Here is a 17878-nt window from a genome sequence, read left to right as displayed (position 1 = left end):
GCTGAACGTGGTGTCAACTCTCGCGACATGTGTAGTTGCGCATAAATTTTCTTCCACTGTTACTCTGGCACAAGCTTGTATAGCTTGTGGTTTTAAAAACAATGTTTGTATAAGTTTACTTTCAGTTTGAAATAGTTGTAATAATATTTATTATGTCTGTAAATTAAAAGTTGTTGAGCTGTGGTGTGATTGTAAACTCGCCTTCGTGCGAGGTAAACCTACTTCAATCCTGTTGAACCATGGTTGTATCGGGCGGTGACCCGACAGACCAATGGGTTGTTCCGTTTGAAGTGCGTTGAGTTAGTATCGCCTGTATAGCGATGACTAGTGCACTTGAGTCGAAATAATTCAGGCGGTTCTACCACAGCTGGTATCAGAGCTGTAGGTTTACTCTTACGACTGCAGCAGCTCTTGAAAATGTTTTCAGGATAAAATTTGGCTTAACAAAAGAATTTGCAAAGTACGTTGGATTCGTTAAGGATGGTGCTTAGATCGTAAAGCCCTATTGATTTGTATGGGAGTAATCAGGTGGCTACTAGTATATATATATAGTTCAGCTCTAACTCGCAGCACTACTTTCTGTCAAAACTTACTTTCAAGCACAACCAACCCTAGATAATCCATTCGTACTGTTTTGTTCCTCAACATTGAGACAAGAAGGTAAGAAGGTAAGGATCCTCAGCCATCTGAGAGAGATTGGCCTTCCCGTCGGTGATGTGAACCGAACATTGTTTCTCAAGCAGTGGCTTACTTGAGATGCTGCCAATATATCAACAATTAGTTGATCATATTGGGAGTATATGGTTCGGCACAGGTTATGGTGATCGCTGTTCATACCCCCATTTTAAACGGTACCCCCGTGAATACGTTGCAGATGTAACGTATGTTAACGTCGTCCGTACGGAGAAAATTGTACGGATACTGTTAGTATAGTGAATAGTACAATTTGGGGACGCTTTCATGTCATGCTGCCATGAAAGGTTCATGTTATATACATATGGTCTTCTGCAGGTACACTAACCACGATTAAGAGGATAAGATGGATAGGACTTATCAACTAATTATTAGAGAGAGACGTATGTATTATGCCACCGAAATTAACCACGTAAGTCCAAAGATATTTGGCAATGTTTTGGTTGTGAGGTCGAATAGCACGTGCATGCATAATCCATTATCAAATAAAATGAATGTTTTGAATGTGTCTTTCTTTTAAGGATGTATAGAGTATTGTCTATCTTTAGTGTGGTTTCAATAGGATTCACTTGGTAGTCTTAGTTGAGTTTTCGGTATCCTTCAAAATCTCACCATCTGAATTCTTGTTTCAGATGGCGGCTCCTTCAAATATCTTTTGGGATCATGCAGGGCATCTCCATACCAATGCCTTGGAAGGGTTTTCCCCATCTTTTATGGGAATCACTTAGGCTATTATTCTACACCGAGCCTCCACAGTACGATAGAGTGGAATATCGGGAGGAAGGTGTTCCTAGGTGCAGAGTTAAGATGACCATTCTCCAGCACCCTTTCCGTTCTCACTTTCTGCCTATCAAGGTCGATGTGGTTGGCTATTGTCTCGTCGACATCATTGAGACCATAGCTCTTGAGGCCATTCACACTTTCTGTGATCAGCATCCCGCAGAAGTTGCCGGGCATCCTATCGGCCTATTTCCTGCAATAGATTCCAGTGATTCTGAGTGGAATTTCTGGATAGCTCACTATGGTCACATGCTGGGAGATTTAGCTGAAGAGACACTCCGTGGTACCATCAGGTTCCTGAATGTCTAGCACCACTATCAGATTCTGCTACGCCGCGGTACGGGTTTGTTGACCAGTATAGCTCAAGGTCACTACAGAAATGCTGATCGACAGGTCACTCAGATAGAAGGACTTCAAGCATTGGTCACGGAAAAGGATATCACAGAGCAGAATGAGACTATTATCCACCGGGAGGATCAGATCAATGAGAGTGATGCAATAATCACTCAACATGACACAATTATCGAGTTCGTCCAAGAGCAAGTCCACGACCTCATCCTTGAGGTTGACGACGCCATCGCTCACATCAACGAACTTCAACAACAGCCAGCACCTCCTGCTGCACCTGAAGCAGCTGAAGGCAAAGAAGATGACCCAGAGGAAATTGAGGGAGTTTCTGATCTTGACTCCGAGCACGGAAACTCGGAGCCTAACCCTCAGCCATATCACTCCTCTTCCGGCAGCCAGTCCTCCGTAGGCGACCTCGACGATTTTTTGTCCATCCAAATCGTCGATTCTTCAGATGTAACCAGTGTAGAATGTTGTGATATGAGTAATGAGTAGTCTATCTAGACCCAGGGCCATTTGCTGTAACATAGATGGCCTGTGTACGTATGGCTTGACCCGTAGTAATCGAACCATCCTGATGTAATATATGAAGGACAACCAGTGTCTGCTCCATAATCTAAACCTTGTGTGCTGTTGTTTGGTTTCAACACCTTTGCACCTTGAATGAGTTGGTTAAACAGAATATGTAAAGTACATATCTGTTTAGCACTGGTATACCTTCTGAAAATAGGAGCAAGGATATGTTGTTGATAATGGACATCTCCTTTGTTTTAGATGGTTGGAGCTACACGTGGAACCCCGGAAGGTTTCCGGGGCAGACCAAGCTAGCGGTTCCCAACAACCGCCGCCAGCACCACCAAATCTAGCGGAAGTCATGGCACAGCAGACAGAACTCCTTAACCAGCTAGTACAAGCCTAGATGAACCAGTTTCATCACCCGTCCCGAGGCCGTGATGAACATCCATCTGCTGGTTACCAAGACTTTCTCAGTACCCAGCCCCCATCATTCCATAAAGCAGACGAGCCCCTTGATGCTGACGCATGGCTCCGCATTATAGAGTCCAAGTTTGCATTGCTGTCTGTACCCTGCTCAGATGCGAACAAGGCACTATTTGCGGCTCAACAACTTCGCGGAACCGCCTGCATATGGTGGGACCATTACTACGCCATGCAGCTGGCTGGTCATGTCATCACATGGGATGAATTCCGAACCGCTTTCAGAGCGCATCACATTCCAAAAGGACTCATTAAGCGAAAGCTCAATGAATTCTTAACTTTGACCCAGGGAACCCGCACTATCATGCAGTGTGCACAGGTTTTCAATCACCTGTGCCTGTACGTGGGTTATCATGCGGATACTGATGCCCGTAAACGGGATCGTTTTCGCCGAGGCCTAAACATAAAGTTTAAGGAACGGCTAAACCTGGTTAGGGCTGACAACTTCAATGAACTGGTCAATATGGCCATTACTCAAGAAGACTGCATATCAGCCCATAGGGCAGAAAAGAAACGGAAGACACCCACTGGACCCTCGAGCATGCAGCAGCCAAGGTATCGGTTGGTCCAAAACACTGCTACTCGAGCCCCGTCTCGAAACAATCTACCAGGTAGATGGGTAGCCAGGCCTCTTCCGCAGGCTCGATTCAATCGGCCACCAACACCACAATCGCAGCAGCAACAGCAGCAAGGCCCCAGGCCGAGCTTTCCGCCATCCAATCAAGGAAACAACAATAATCGTTGTTTCAACTACGACAGCCTATCCCATTTCATTAAGGATTGCCCTCAACCTAGAAGATCTTTCCAAGGGCAAACATCCAGCCCAAACAACAAGGGCAAGGGCAAGAAGTAGGTGGTACAAGTCCGCTAGGGGAGGGTGAACTTCACAACTCTCTCCGAACTCCCCGAGGGTGCGCCAATAATGATGGGTACTTTCTCTATAAACCATCAACCCGTGATTATACTTTTTGATTCTGGTGCAACCCATAGTTTTATCGGTCTCAAATGTGGAACAAAAGTAGGCCTGGATTTCTATCCTACTAAAGGAGCCTATATGATAGTAATTCCTGGCGGTAAAATTTTCTCAAACCAAGTTTGTAGAAGTCTGCCAATTCAGATGGGTAGAAATCTGGTAAGAACAGATTTACTGTTATTGGACTTAGAGAGAATGGATGTCCTCCTAGGCATGGATTGGATGACTAGGCATCGAGTGTTATTGGATATCTCTTCCCAAGTTGTGGAGATAGATTCACCCATCATGAAACTACTATTCTCTATCTTCCACAACGGGAATGCAACAACTCTTGTGCCTATGCTGTAGAAGGGATCAAGTTAAGGGACATCCCTATTATTTGCAAATACCCAGATATTTTTCCAGATGACTTGCCTGGAATGCCCCCGGATAGGGATATTGAGTTTGTTATAGAACTACAACCCGGCACAGCCCCCATCTCAAAAAGGCCTTATCGTATGTGTGACAGTTCATGTACTTGTAATTCTAGACATATATTTTATTAGTGTGAAGTATGTGCTTGTTAGTGTAAAGCTTGTGTGTGTTTGTGTGAAGCTTTTGAAAATTTAAAGTGCAAGTAAAAAGGGGTATTTTTGTAATTATAGAAAAACCTAGGGTTGTTTTTGCAAAATATAATTGGATAGGAGGTAACTTTAAAAATAAGTGAAAGGTGGTTTTGTAAACATATTTTTCTTATTTTATCCCCTGTAAAAAAATATATATTTATCCAAAAGTTGCATTAGAAATGTATGTGTTGAATTGTATAAAAATTTGGGTAAAGTTTTGAAAATAAGGGTATTTTTGTAATTTTATAAAAGTACAAGTCCTTTTATGCAAGTATTTGATTTACAAAAGTAACTTTCAAAATTACTTAGGACTAAAGTGTAAAAGGTGCAAGTCATTATGACATGTCTATCCAATCATTATGACGTGTCTATCCCATCATCATGACGTGTCATAAATGCTTGCATTTAGGTCCTGAATTTTATAAAGTACGCTCTTTAGGACAAAAGTAATTGAAATCCAATTTCTGTTCAAAATTTTTCGTGTAAAGATATAAGTTTTGAGTTTTTGAACTTAAGCCCTAAAGCAATGTTGTAGAGTTTGAAAAACTCTCCATCTTTCGTTTTGGGCATTTCTTCATTAGGGTTTTAAATTAATGGTAAATTTTACTTTACAGAAGGGTCCCTGCAATTTTCCGAATTTATGCATAAGTCCTTGGGGAATTCCATTCCTCCTCCTTCTCTTTCTTCCTCTCTCTCTGTCTGCCTTTTTCCTTGGCGTCTCCTTCCTTTTTCTCCCCACCAGTGGCCTATCTCTTTCTTGCCTCCATTCCTATCTCCACCCCGGCCATCCCTCCTCTCTCCTCCACGCGGTGTAGGTCGGGCAAGCGGCTCAGGCGCGCGGGCGCTCGGGATCCAGCGCTCCAGGCGGCGGCTCGGTACGGGCGCAGCGCAGCGAGCGGCGCGGCTCCAGGCGGCGTTTGTGGCTCGGCGCGGAACCAGGCGGCTCGGGCGGAGGCGCGCGCGGCGCGGGCGCTCGGGCGACAGCTGGAGCAGCAGCAGGCGCTGGGCGGCGGTGGCGCGCAGCTGCGATAGGTGGTGGCGCGGGGGCTTGCAGGCGCATGAGCCGAGCGAGCGCTAGCGCGGGCGGCGACGGCATGCGCAAGGCGGGAGCGGCGGCGCGCGGGAGCGCTGGGCTGGTGCGGCGCGCGGGAGCTGGAGCGCACTGGCGGTGCTGGCGCAAGCACGGAAGCTGGAGCGGGTGGCCCCGAGTGCGTGGTGGCGTGAGCAGGCGTGAGGCTCGCGGTACTGGCGCGCGCGTGGGAGTGAAGCTGCGGCTGTGGCACACGGGCGGTGTAAGCAAGACGTGACGCGACCAAGAACGCACGTGGTTCGGGCATGCGCTGGAGCGATGCGGCAAGGCCGGAGCGAGCGTGGGTCTGGCAGTGTCATGAAGGAGCTGTGCAGGGCAACAACGTGCAGGGCGGCGGCGTGCAGCGCAGGGCGGTGTCCCCACTAGGCGAGCTCAGGCCGCGACCGAGTTGGTGTGCAGGAAGGTCACGCGCGGTGCGGGAGGAGTTGCAGTGTGGCGGCTACAGGCGGATCCGCACGGGGACAATAGAGCCACGCGTGAAGGACGTCAGAGGCCGTCGAGGAGAAGGTAGTGGACGAAGTCAGGCGGCACCGCGAGCTGCTTGTGGAGGATATGGAGATGGCCCAGGTGCGAGCAGACCATGGCCCTCGCGGAGGCAGGGGGGCGAGTGTGGCGCGGCGAAGCGAAGGCGGAGATCTGAGCGGAATTGAACCGTCGCGTTCGCGAGTGCGAGCGGAAGTGTTTTGCCAGTGGTCGGCTCGGCTCAATTCCACAGGCGAGTGCGCGTGCAAGGCAACAGGCCACGCGCGAGCAGGTTAAGACCCAGTGGTGTGAGAGCAGAATGGGAACAGCGCGCAGGAGATGCGACCAGGCGTGGCGATCCTGCAGGAGGCTACGCGGGTGTGCCGACCGTGTTTCTGCAGCACACGCACGTGAGCAGTGGAGGCTTAGCTGTGAGCAGGAAAACCCTAAGGTTCGTGGAGGAGTCAATATAGCGAACCAATCCGGCTCTATCGTCTCGTCCCAGGAGTCTACGATGTCCAACAGCTCCTACTCCTCGTTGATCGTTCGAGCGAGACCACAACACTTCGAGGAAGCTCCTGGACCCCCCATCAAGCCTCTTCGATCCCTATATGACGAAACATCATCGCTGTGCCATAATCAACCGCCGTCACTACAGGTCACCGTGAGGAATACCCCTCCGGCTATTCTTCACCCACTACAATCCCCTGGCAAGCTTTTTCGTCACCCACGGAATCTCGTCACCGTCGAGCTTTTCTCATCGCCAATCCTGTTCGCCACGGGAATTCACTTTCCGCCTGTTCTTCTTCACAACCAAGGCTACCCCAAGGATTTCCCTGATCCACTGAATCTTCCTAATGCTAGCGACTCCCCTTGCCGGAACATCGTCATTATCTTCTTATTCTTTGTTTTCCCCAACCAGGGACTTAATTTCTTTGATTTAGAAAGTTCTAGGGTGTTCTTTGTAAAATTTCCAGAGCCTTCTTTATTTCAAATCAGTGAACTTCTACATTCCATAGAAATTCATAAGAAGTTCATAAAAATACAAAATCAGTTTTGTTTGAACCTTAGGTCAAATCTACAAGTTTTATGTTGTGATCTTGCGTTAAAAGTCTTTGATTTGTGGTCTAAGTTAAATATTAGGGAATGAATGCTTTATTTGTACTGTATGTTATATGCATGTGTTGTAGCTGGAAGGTAAACCATAGGATGTATGTCTTAAGTATAGATGTGTGATATTTAGTTGATCCTATCACACGAGTACTTATATCCCTGCCATCAAGACTTTATCCTTGTCTTGATTGCCGTTTCCTTAAGGTCCTTTCCATATAAGGATCCTTATTAATTTGTGTGTATCTGCTGCTTAACTAATACATCTATGCAGCTATGCTTTAGCGTCAGCTATCAGCTCAGCCGCTACGCATCCATTTCCTTGAATCTATGATGTTTCTGTGTAACCGCTGTCAGCCGATACATTTCTTTTGATATGCTTCTACCATCGGCTGGTTAGCTGATACGATTGTTATCTTTCTAGTATCGGCTACTGCTGATACAATTCTTTTGTTATGTCCTACATCGGCTGCACATAGTCGATGTATCGAAGATGCACACACGATCTTAAGAATCTTGCTATCGGCCGATCCAAGCTGATTCTAGTTGTTTTCCATATCGGTTATGGCCGATCAATCCTTAGTTTTCCCATCCTTATCCACACACTTCTATCAGCCTATTTATCAACTGAGAGATTGGCTATATATATCTATCGGTCACGTACCCTTAACCACACTCCAGTCGGCTACATAGGCCAAAGTACACAACCCTAGATCAGTAAGGTAGCACAGTAGACACGCCTGTGTTAGGCACAACCAAAGCACATCAATCGGCTAAACCTGATGCATCCTCATCGGTTAAGGCCAAGACCAATGCACCAACCAATTAGATAGACCAAAGGCATACTGATAATTCAATCGGCAAGATCCTTCCTTTTCCTGTACTTAAAGTACTGTATCTTCAACGTTCCTCTCCATGTCAGCTAATTTGACCCCTGGTGAACTCAAATCGTCTAACCTCTTCTGCTTATATACAGAAACCGTTCCTACCAATTTCTCTTCCAAACAGAAATCAACAGATTTCCTAAAACTGTGTAGAGAGCTTCCTTCTTTACCAATTCTATCGACTAAACCCCTGTTGTTTCCAATCGGCTCTATTGTAATCCTCAACAAGTAGCCGATTCTAATTAGTTGTCCACCTAAAGCTTTATCTAAGTTTAGTTTCAGATCTTTTTGGTTGTTATGTGAATAGTGTGTTATATGAGTGCTGGATTGCAACTGTATTGTGAAGTAAGGTAGTTTTATGTGCACACTTTGAATGAAATGTTGCATTGCATGTAGATACGACTACTTCCGCAGACGGTACCTACGAGATCTCCTAGAAGTCTGCAGAGGATATTCCTGAAGACCAAGTGAGCGTCACCAAGGAATTATCTAAAGCCCCGAACCAAAGTTCGGAAGACAACAATGCTAACATTCCTAACTTCAGTCCCACCAGTAAAGGCAAGCCCCGGACATAACCCACTATTTTACTTACACTGCAATCTATATCTATTTATGTAACTCTATGCATTAAGTTTTTAGGAATTGCTTGGAACCCTAGCTGCATAATTCCAGGAACCGATGTATTGAACATTAGAAATTGAGTCCGACTAGCTGCTATGCTAATAGGACCGGTAGAAGTCGGGTGATTTCCTGTCACTCGCGCGATATAGGAGTTGTAATGTTTACATACCTGCAATCACAATAAGGATGACGGACGGGAAGAATGTAAGGTATCATGGTTGAGGTGATACCCCGTCTGTGTTGTTGAAATTGATAAGGTCGCGGTGTGTGGTGATCGGGGTTAAGCGTTTGAAAGTACTAACCACATGCCGTGAGTTTTGGGTAAGCGGCAAGCCTAGTAACCAATCGGCCTGAGGAGTGGACATACCACCCACCACTCGTATTTGCTTCTTCTGGTTACTTGATTCGACGTGTAGGAATACGTGTTGCAAGGGGAACCAGGAGTACGGTCATGTAGACGCGCTACAGGCGTACGTCCTGCACTTTGGAAGTGCGTATGGTCCTGCAGTCGCTTGTGGTGGACCTGTCCACGAGTCGGAATGAAAGGCAAACGGTTGCTTCGGAACGACCCTTTGGTGTTCCAAGTGTGTGAGTTAGGTTTACCTTGCAAGGTTGAATTCGATTCAGAATCATCCGCTTCTCACGAAGATTGAGATTGCTTGATCCCTTTGTCACATAGAGTAACAAGAGCAATATTATGATTATCAAAGATGATGTTTGGTTAAAGATTTTACCATGCTTGAGTAGTTATAGGTGCTTACCTAGAATGGATAATCAACTAGAATCTGAAAGCTAAAAGTTGAAATAAGGATTTACTCTTTATTGCTTTTCAGCTGAAACTAAACCCAGAACCTTTAAAAGCCTTCATAAGTCTAGTTACATGGCTAAGTATACCATGAACGGGTAAGTCTTGCTGAGTATTAGTATACTCAGTCTTGCTAGTTATATGTTTTTCAGGTAAAATCTTTGAAGACCCTACTCTTCCCCTGTCTTGGCCCTGTGCTCTTCCAGATGGTTGGTCCGCGGAATGGGATCCGTCCCCGGCCAACACTGATGATACCGAGTGATGTCGTGCCCGGGCTTAGCATGACATACATCTTGACGACGTGCTGTAAATCATCGCGTATGTTTTCCGCTGCCAAAAACCATAATTTTAACAGTTTGTAATGTTCTCTTTAAACTTGATCTTCGTACTGCTTTAAGAAACTCTTGTATTGTAATTTCCTGTGATGTAAAATATGATGGTGACTGTATCTCTGGACTCACCTTCATGTGAGGTAACCTTCTTTGATCCTGTGTATCGGTGGTTTATCGGGACGTTACCCGACAGGCCAAGGGATTATACTGTTTGAAGCACGTTGGAGCCCTCGGGAGTGGACTCGCGTACTTGAGCCGGTATAATTCAAGTTGGTTCTGCCACAGTATGCCACCCAATGAGCTGGCAGAATTGAAAATCCAACTCCAGGACCTCCTTGATAAGGGTTACATTCGTCCGAGTGCTTCACCATGGGTTGTCCAGCCCTATTTGTGAAGAAGAAGGACAATAGCCTAAGGTTATGTGTAGATTATTGTCCTCTCAATGCGGTAACTATCAAAAACAAGTATCCTCTACCCCGCATTGACATTCTATTTGATCAATTAGCCGGAGCCAAAGTATTCTCTAAGATTGACCTCCGCTCCAGATATTATCAAATCAAGATCAGGCCGAGTGATATTCCAAAAACAGCATTTTCCACCAGATATGGACTCTATGAATATCTGGTCATGTCGTTTGGTCTTACCAATGCCCCAACATACTTCATGTATCTGATGAACTCTATCTTCATGCAAGAACTTGACAAATTCATAGTGGTCTTCATTGATGATATTCTGATCTACTCTAAAAATTCGGAAGATCATGCGAAATATCTCCATGTTGTTCTTCAAAGGTTGAGAGATCACCACTTGTATGTCAAATTCTCTAAATGTGAATTTTGGCTGGATACCGTTAAATTTCTAGGACATACCAATTCCAGCGATGGTATATCCGTTGATCCCAGTAAAGTCCAAGAAGTGATGAACTGGAAACCTCCTACGTCAGTCCATCAGATCCGCAGTTTTCTTGGTTTAGCTGGCTATTATCGTCGTTTCATTCCTGACTTCTCAAGAATAGCCAAACCTATGACTGAGTTGCTAAAGAAAGGAGTTAAATTCTCCTGGGATCAGAAATGTGAGGATGCATTCCACACCCTCAGAGCATATCTCACTACTGCCCCAGTTCTGGCTCAACCAGATGTTTCCAAACCTTTTGACATCTATTGTGATGCTTCGGGAATCGGACTTGGTTGTGTACTTATGCAAGACAACCGAGTGATTGCTTATGCATCGCGAGCGCTCAGGACTCATGAACAGAACTATCCTACTCATGATCTTGAACTCACAGCTGTCATCCATGCACTTAAGATTTGGAGACATCATCTGATGGGTACAAAATGCCATATCTATACTGACCATAAAAGCCTCAAGTATATCTTCACACAAGCAGATCTAAATATGAGGTAAAGACGCTGGCTAGAGCTTATCAAAGACTATGATCTAGAAGTGCACTATCATCCAGGCAAGGCCAATATCATTGCAGATGCACTTAGCCGCAAGGCGCATTGCTCTTGCTTGTCAGTAGAGGCTTTCAACGAGACGCTTTGTTGGGAGATGAGGAAGCTTAATCTTGAAATCATTTCCCAAGTTAGATTGAATCATCTCTTAGTTGAAGCTACGCTTAGGGATAACATCATCCTGGCACAACAGTATAACAAAGGAATCAGAATCGTCAAACAGAAGTTATCACAAGGAGAAGGAAAGTACAAGTGCTTTCGAGTAGATCATGAAGGGGTTCTATGGTTCAACGAGCGTCTCGTTGTACCTAAGGACCATAAACTTCGGAAGCAGATATTGGATGAGGCCCACTTGTCCAAATTCTCTATGCACCCTGGCAGTACCAAGATGTACCAAGATTTGAAACAGAACTTTTGGTGGACTCGCATGAAGCGAGAAATTGCAAAGTATGTCTCGGAGTGTGATATTTGCCAAAGAGTCTAGGCCAGTCATCTAAAAACTGCTGGTATTCTTCAACCTCTACCCATTCCCTCTTGGAAGTGGGAAGATATCAGCATGGATTTCATAGTTGGCTTACCCAACACCTCCCAAAGGCATGACTCTATCTGGGTAATCGTAGATCGATTAACCAAGACTGCCCATTTCCTTCCCGTGCATACTACTTACAACGCCAAAAAGTATGCTGAGATCTATCTAGATCAAATCGTTCATCTTCATAGCGTGCCTAAGACGATCATTTCTGATCGTGGAGCTCAGTTCATTGCACGCTTCTGGGAGCAATTGCAATTCTCTCAGAACCAAGCTGATTCGAAGCTCTGCATACCATCCACAAACTGATGGACAGACTGAGCGAGTTAATCAAGTTCTTGAAGACATGCTTCGAGCTTGTATCATTCACTATGGTACGAACTAGGATAAATGTCTAGCCTTGGCTGAATTTTCTTATAACAACAACTATCAGTCCAGTCTTCAAATGGCTCCCTTTGAGGCATTATACGGTCGAAGATGTCGAACTCCTTTGAGTTGGTCTGAGACCGGTGAATGCCAAATCTTCGGACCCGATTTAGTTACCGAAGCCGAAGATAAGGTCAAGATTATCCAAGCAAACCTTAAGGCAGCCCAGTCTAGATAAAAAATTATGCAGATCAAAGGAGAAAACCCTTACAATTCTAAGTAGGAGATCATGTCTATCTTCGTGTATCTCCTACTAAGGGTGTTCAACGTTTCGGCATAAAGGGAAATTAGCACCCCGATATGTCGGACCTTTTAAAATCACCGAAGCCTGTGGCCCAGTGGCTTATAGACTTCATCTTCCTTCTCAGTTGGCCGCCATTCATGATGTCTTTCATATATCTCAACTCAAGAAGTGCATCAAAGTGCCTACTGAGATCATTGAACAACAAGCCATCGAGATCGAGCCTGATCTATCTTATGTCGAACAACCCCTTCAAATTCTAGATACCAAGGAAAGAATTACTAGGAGAAAGAGGCTTAAGATGTATAAGATTTTATGGGACCACCATACCATTGATGAAGCCACCTAGGAGACTGAAAATTATCTTCAGAAAAATTTTCCCGAGTTCCTTAAGAATCCTTAGGTAACTATCTTCCAATATATCACTCTGATAATCTCGGGATGAGATTCCTTTTAGGGGGAAAGGTTGTGACACCCTTGGTGTCAGAAGTTTAAAACACTAGGAAGGAATGTGTAATGTGTGTATTGAATTGAGTGAAATTGAGTAAATGTGTGTGAATAAGGACCTATGTGTAATTTTTCCAAAATATGAGTCCTTTTATGCCAAATGTTTGAATTACTAAAGTAACTCTTAAATTTTACTAGGGGTCAAAGTGTAAAGTATTAGTCATCATTATAGCACATGAAACTTGCAGTTAAGTCCAACGTTATAAGAAATTTACCTTCATAAGGACAAAAACCTTGAAAAGTTTGAATTGAGTCCAAAGTTTTTAAATAAAGCTCTATCCTTTCAGTTTTTTACTATAAACCCTAAATAAAAGTGATAGGGTTTGAAAAGTTCTACAACTTTTATTTTGACCATTTCCTCATTAGAGCTTTAGAACAGAGGGGAATTTTTGTTTACAGTGGGGTCCCTGAAACTTTTGAATTTGCAAATCAGCCCCTAGCGCCACCCCCTGTTCTTCTTCCTCTGCCCCCTCCTCTGCCCCGCGGCAACGCCGCCGCAGGCCGTCGTGCCGCGCCGCGCCGCCCGAGGCTATCTCCTGCTCCAGCGTCGCCCCGAGCTCGCCCACCGCCTCCTCCCCTTCCTGTTGGCTTTCCCCGAGCGCGCCACGCCGCCGCCCAAGCCGCCAGCAGCTGCTTGCCGTCGCCACCGTATCTCACCACCGCTGCAGCTCTACCGGTGCCATTTTCTACTCGCGTAGCATCCACGCGTCATTTTCGAGCCGGCCGCCGCCCTAGCTCCCCTCTTCTGGTTCTTTTCCGTGCGCGCCACACCGCCCCGCCTCTGCCCGAGCCCCGCCCGGCCGCCACGATGCGTCTCCGACCGCCAGCAACAGCTATCGCGCGCCGTGCTACTTCTTAGTCCCATAGCATGACCAGGAGCTCCCCTTCGACTACTTATATCCACTCGCACGGCCGTCGTTCGCTTTGCTCGACTTCTTCCCCACCGGAACACCGCTGCGCTCATCTTCTGCCGTCGACCACCGCGCCATCGTCAGCTCGCCCCGCTCCTTCTCAGACCACGACAGCCCCCTCAGTAGCTTCGCCTTGATCCCGTGAAGCTCACCAGCCCCTCCAGCGCTGCCCTTAAGCACTGTATCCACCTCGCCGACGAGCTCCCCCTCGCCGCCGTCCCGGGTCGCCGTGGGAACCCATCCCTCCGGCCGTCTCAGCTCTCGCCAAGGTGATTAATTGAACCGCCTTACTCTCCTGGAGCTTTCCCCCCACCTTTGATCCCCCGCCGGTGAGCCATCATGCCGGAACACCGCCGCCGTGGTCGAGCTCCACCGCCGCCGCCTCGGTTCACCGCCGTTCCACCCCCTCCGACCAACCCCGACCTGCACATCACCCCTAGCAAGGACCGCCCTAGTTCCCTGATCCACCCGGCCAGTTCCCCCTTGCCGCCGGCGATCGCCGTCACTGGAATTTGGCCGGCACATCTCGACTTCTCTTCCCGAGGGCCTAGCTGCAAGATTCTAGTCCCTCCCCTCAATTCAAAATCAGTGATCTTTAGAAATTTCTAGAAATGTGTAGAAAATGCAGAAAAATGTCAACTAGTTTTTTTATAAATCCTTGAAGTAAATTCTACAACTTTTGTTACTAAAGTTTGGTTTGAAACCAAATACTTTTTGTGTTATTATAAAACTTAACAAAAGGGTATCTTGAGCATAACTTTTGCATGCTAGCTCTAGTGTTTGTAATTTTTGGTATGTAGCCTATTTAGGATATGAGTAAGCTTGTGTGCAAATTTCAAGTACATTACTAAACTCTAGCTTGAACTAATTTGAACTTATGAAAATCAAGCTTGAAATGGTTTAAATTTATTAACACATGTTTCTAAGGTTGTCATGCTTAGATCTTTTTACCATATGTTAATTTGTTAATAACTGGTTCGTAGTTAAAATTTTCAAGATTTGAATTTAAACTTGAAATTTGAACTTAATTCAAATGCTATAGTTTCTGTTTTCAGAAAATTATGAACAATTCATAGTAAGCTTAATTCAAACATGTTAACTTAATTCAATTAACTCAATTAATTTGATAATTGAAATAAAGTACACATAGTTGGTTTGAACTCAAACTTTCTACTTTATGAAATTTCGTTTATTAATTAGTTGGATTGCAACTTTATCATGAAGTAAAATTCTTAACTCAAGAACCACCTAATTTAAATTATTGCATATCATGTAGAGTCAGCGACACTCGACGACGGAGACTACGAGCTAGTCCTGAAACCCGAGCTTGGATTTTCTGAAGATCCTGCAAACGTCGCCGAGGTTATAACTGAAGCCCCAAACCAAAGTTCGGAAGTCTTTGACATCACTGACCCCAACCCCGCTCAAGAAGGCAAGCCCCGATGAATAACCCAGTATCTTAAATTAGTACACTTATACAGTTTTATACTTGTATATCTATATTATGCATTAAGTTTAGGAGTTGATATGGAACCCTAGATGCATGAATCCTAGGAACCTATGTATTGTACCTGAGTCCTTACCGAATAGATGCTCTGCTAATAGGACCTGCAGAAGTCGAGTGATTTCCTATCACTCGCGCGATATAGGAGTTGAATGTTTACTATTCTACCATCACTATAAGGATGATGGACAGGGTCATGTGAGGTATCATGACTTGGAAGGTTACCCCGTCTGTATTGATAAAAGTTGATAAGGTCGCAGTGTGTGGTAGCTGTGGTCAAGTGTTTGAAAGTACTAGCCACATGCCGTAAATATGGTACGCGGTAAGCCTAGTACCTGATTGGCCCGGCAAATGGACATGTCTCCACCACTCGATTGATTGGTTTTTGTTACACACATGCACCAACATGTGGGAGTATTTTCTGCGTTGCAGACAGGAGTACAATCATGTAGTCACGCTACAGACATACGTCCTGCACATTGGATGTCCATACGGTCCCGCACTCGCTTGTGGTGGCCCTGATCCATAACCCAGAATATGATGGAAACGGTGTTCGGAAAGTTAAGTTTCTCAACGTGTGAGTTAGGTTTGCCTTGCAAGGTTTGAAATTCAATTTAGAATCGTCCGTTTCTCGCGGAGATTGAGACTGCTTGCTCCTTCTGCCACATAGAGTAAGAACAGTACCTATTGTTGAGATAATCTTGATGGATGCTAATCTCTACCTTATTTGTCTAGTATAGGTGCTTACCTAGAATGGTTAATGAAACTAGAATCTGAAAGCTAAAACATGAAAATTAGATCATACTCTTTGTTGCTTTTCAGCAAAAAGAAAACCAGAGCCTCTCAATCTTTCATGGTTTCGTTATGGGCTAAGTATACCCAATCTCGGTGAAGTCTTGCTGAGTATTAGTATACTCAGTCTTGCTAGTCTATATTTCAGGTATGGCCGCTGAAAACCAAACGGGTAGTCCAGCCTGGCCCTTCTCTGTTCCGTTTGGCTGGTCCGTGGAGTGGGATCCGTCCCCGGCTGGCAATGACCCTCCTGAATGACACCAGGTTTCGGGCTGAACGTGGTGTCAACTCTCGCGACGTGTGTAGTTGCGCGTAAATTTTCTTCCGCTGTTACTCTGGCACAAGCTTGTATAGCTTGTGGTTTTAAAAACAATGTTTGTATAAGTTTACTTTCAGTTTGAAACAGTTGTAATAATATTTATTATGTCTGTAAATTAAAAGTTGTTGAGCTGTGGTGTGATTGTAAACTCGCCTTCGTGCGAGGTAAACCTACTTCGATCCTGTTGAACCGTGGTTGTATCGGGCGGTGACCCGACAGACCAATGGGTTGTTCCGTTTGAAGTGCGTTGAGTTAGTATCGTCTGTATAGCGATGACTAGCGCACTTGAGTCGGAATAATTCAGGCGGTTCTGCCACATGTTCCAATTCATGATCGGCTGGGGGGCAGAGTTACAGTAAAAGATCGGATGACAGTAAGCATTCTTGATCGGATGGAGGAAAGGGCTAATAAAAGTGTCCCTGACGAAGGGCCATTATGTCGCGACCGGAAAGACGGCAGGCCCTGGAGCACAGTGGTGTAAGGCATCCTCTGTGGTGCCTAGATGGGTTAATCAAATCTCAGAAGAGGAGAGTTCAATGCCTACATCAGTGGGAGCAACAAGAAGAAGAACAGAGACACACTCTAGAGAAAAAGAAACTTAAGTCTCAAGTATAGCATGCAAAGCCAAGAGCCGATGATGCAGGCACAAGCGAATCGGCTGCAGATATTAACATGGTATTCATCTTGCCAATGGAGTTTATGGCTCCCGCTAGCGACGGAGAAACATTAGATATGGAAGGAGGATGGCTCAACTTGCTTTGGATCTGATGCAGGCTACTTTTGAAAAACCAGAAGACAAAAAGCATCGGCACTTGAAAGCATTGTTCCTCAAGGGACAAGTTGATGGGAGGCCTGTCACCAAATTGCTGGTAGATGTAGGTGCAGCAGTGAACATAATGCCATATGCTATGTTTCGCAAGCTCGGGAAAGGCAAGGAAGACTTGATAAAGACCAACATGATGCTCAAAGATTTAATGTCTCACCAGCTCGAGGGGCACTCTGCGTTAATCTGACTATCGGAAGTAAGACTCTACCTACTACTTTCTTTGTTGTTAATGGAAAAGGGTCCTACAACTTGGTCTTGGGACGTGATTGGATACATGTGAATTGTTGCATCCCTTCGACCATGCACCAATGTGTTATTCAATGGGTCTGAGATTCTGTGGAGATGGTCAATGCTGATTCCTCCTTCAGCATTGCTGCAGCCGACACCCAACAATGGAGTTGTGAGATGGTAAGCTGCATATCGGGCAAGGTATGGGATACCGATTTTCTCAAGGTATCCGATTTTAGCCTACAGCCGATCCAAGCAGTCGGCTCCAAAAAATCATCTTAATGGGTGATTATATTGAAGAAGGAAAATTAGGGCACGGGTTTATGTCGGTCGATGAGTTAGAACAGATAGATCTAGGTGATGGTAGCAAGCCATGGCCAACGTATATTAGTGCTAAGTTAGATTCTGAGTACAAGCAAGAGTTAATTCAGTTGTTAAAAGA

Source organism: Panicum hallii, chromosome 9, assembly GCF_002211085.1.
Source record: "Panicum hallii strain FIL2 chromosome 9, PHallii_v3.1, whole genome shotgun sequence".
In the NCBI taxonomy this organism is placed as follows: Eukaryota; Viridiplantae; Streptophyta; class Magnoliopsida; order Poales; family Poaceae; genus Panicum; species Panicum hallii.
The sequence above is the reverse complement of the archived record's forward strand: the minus strand, read 5'-3'. Positions refer to the sequence as shown.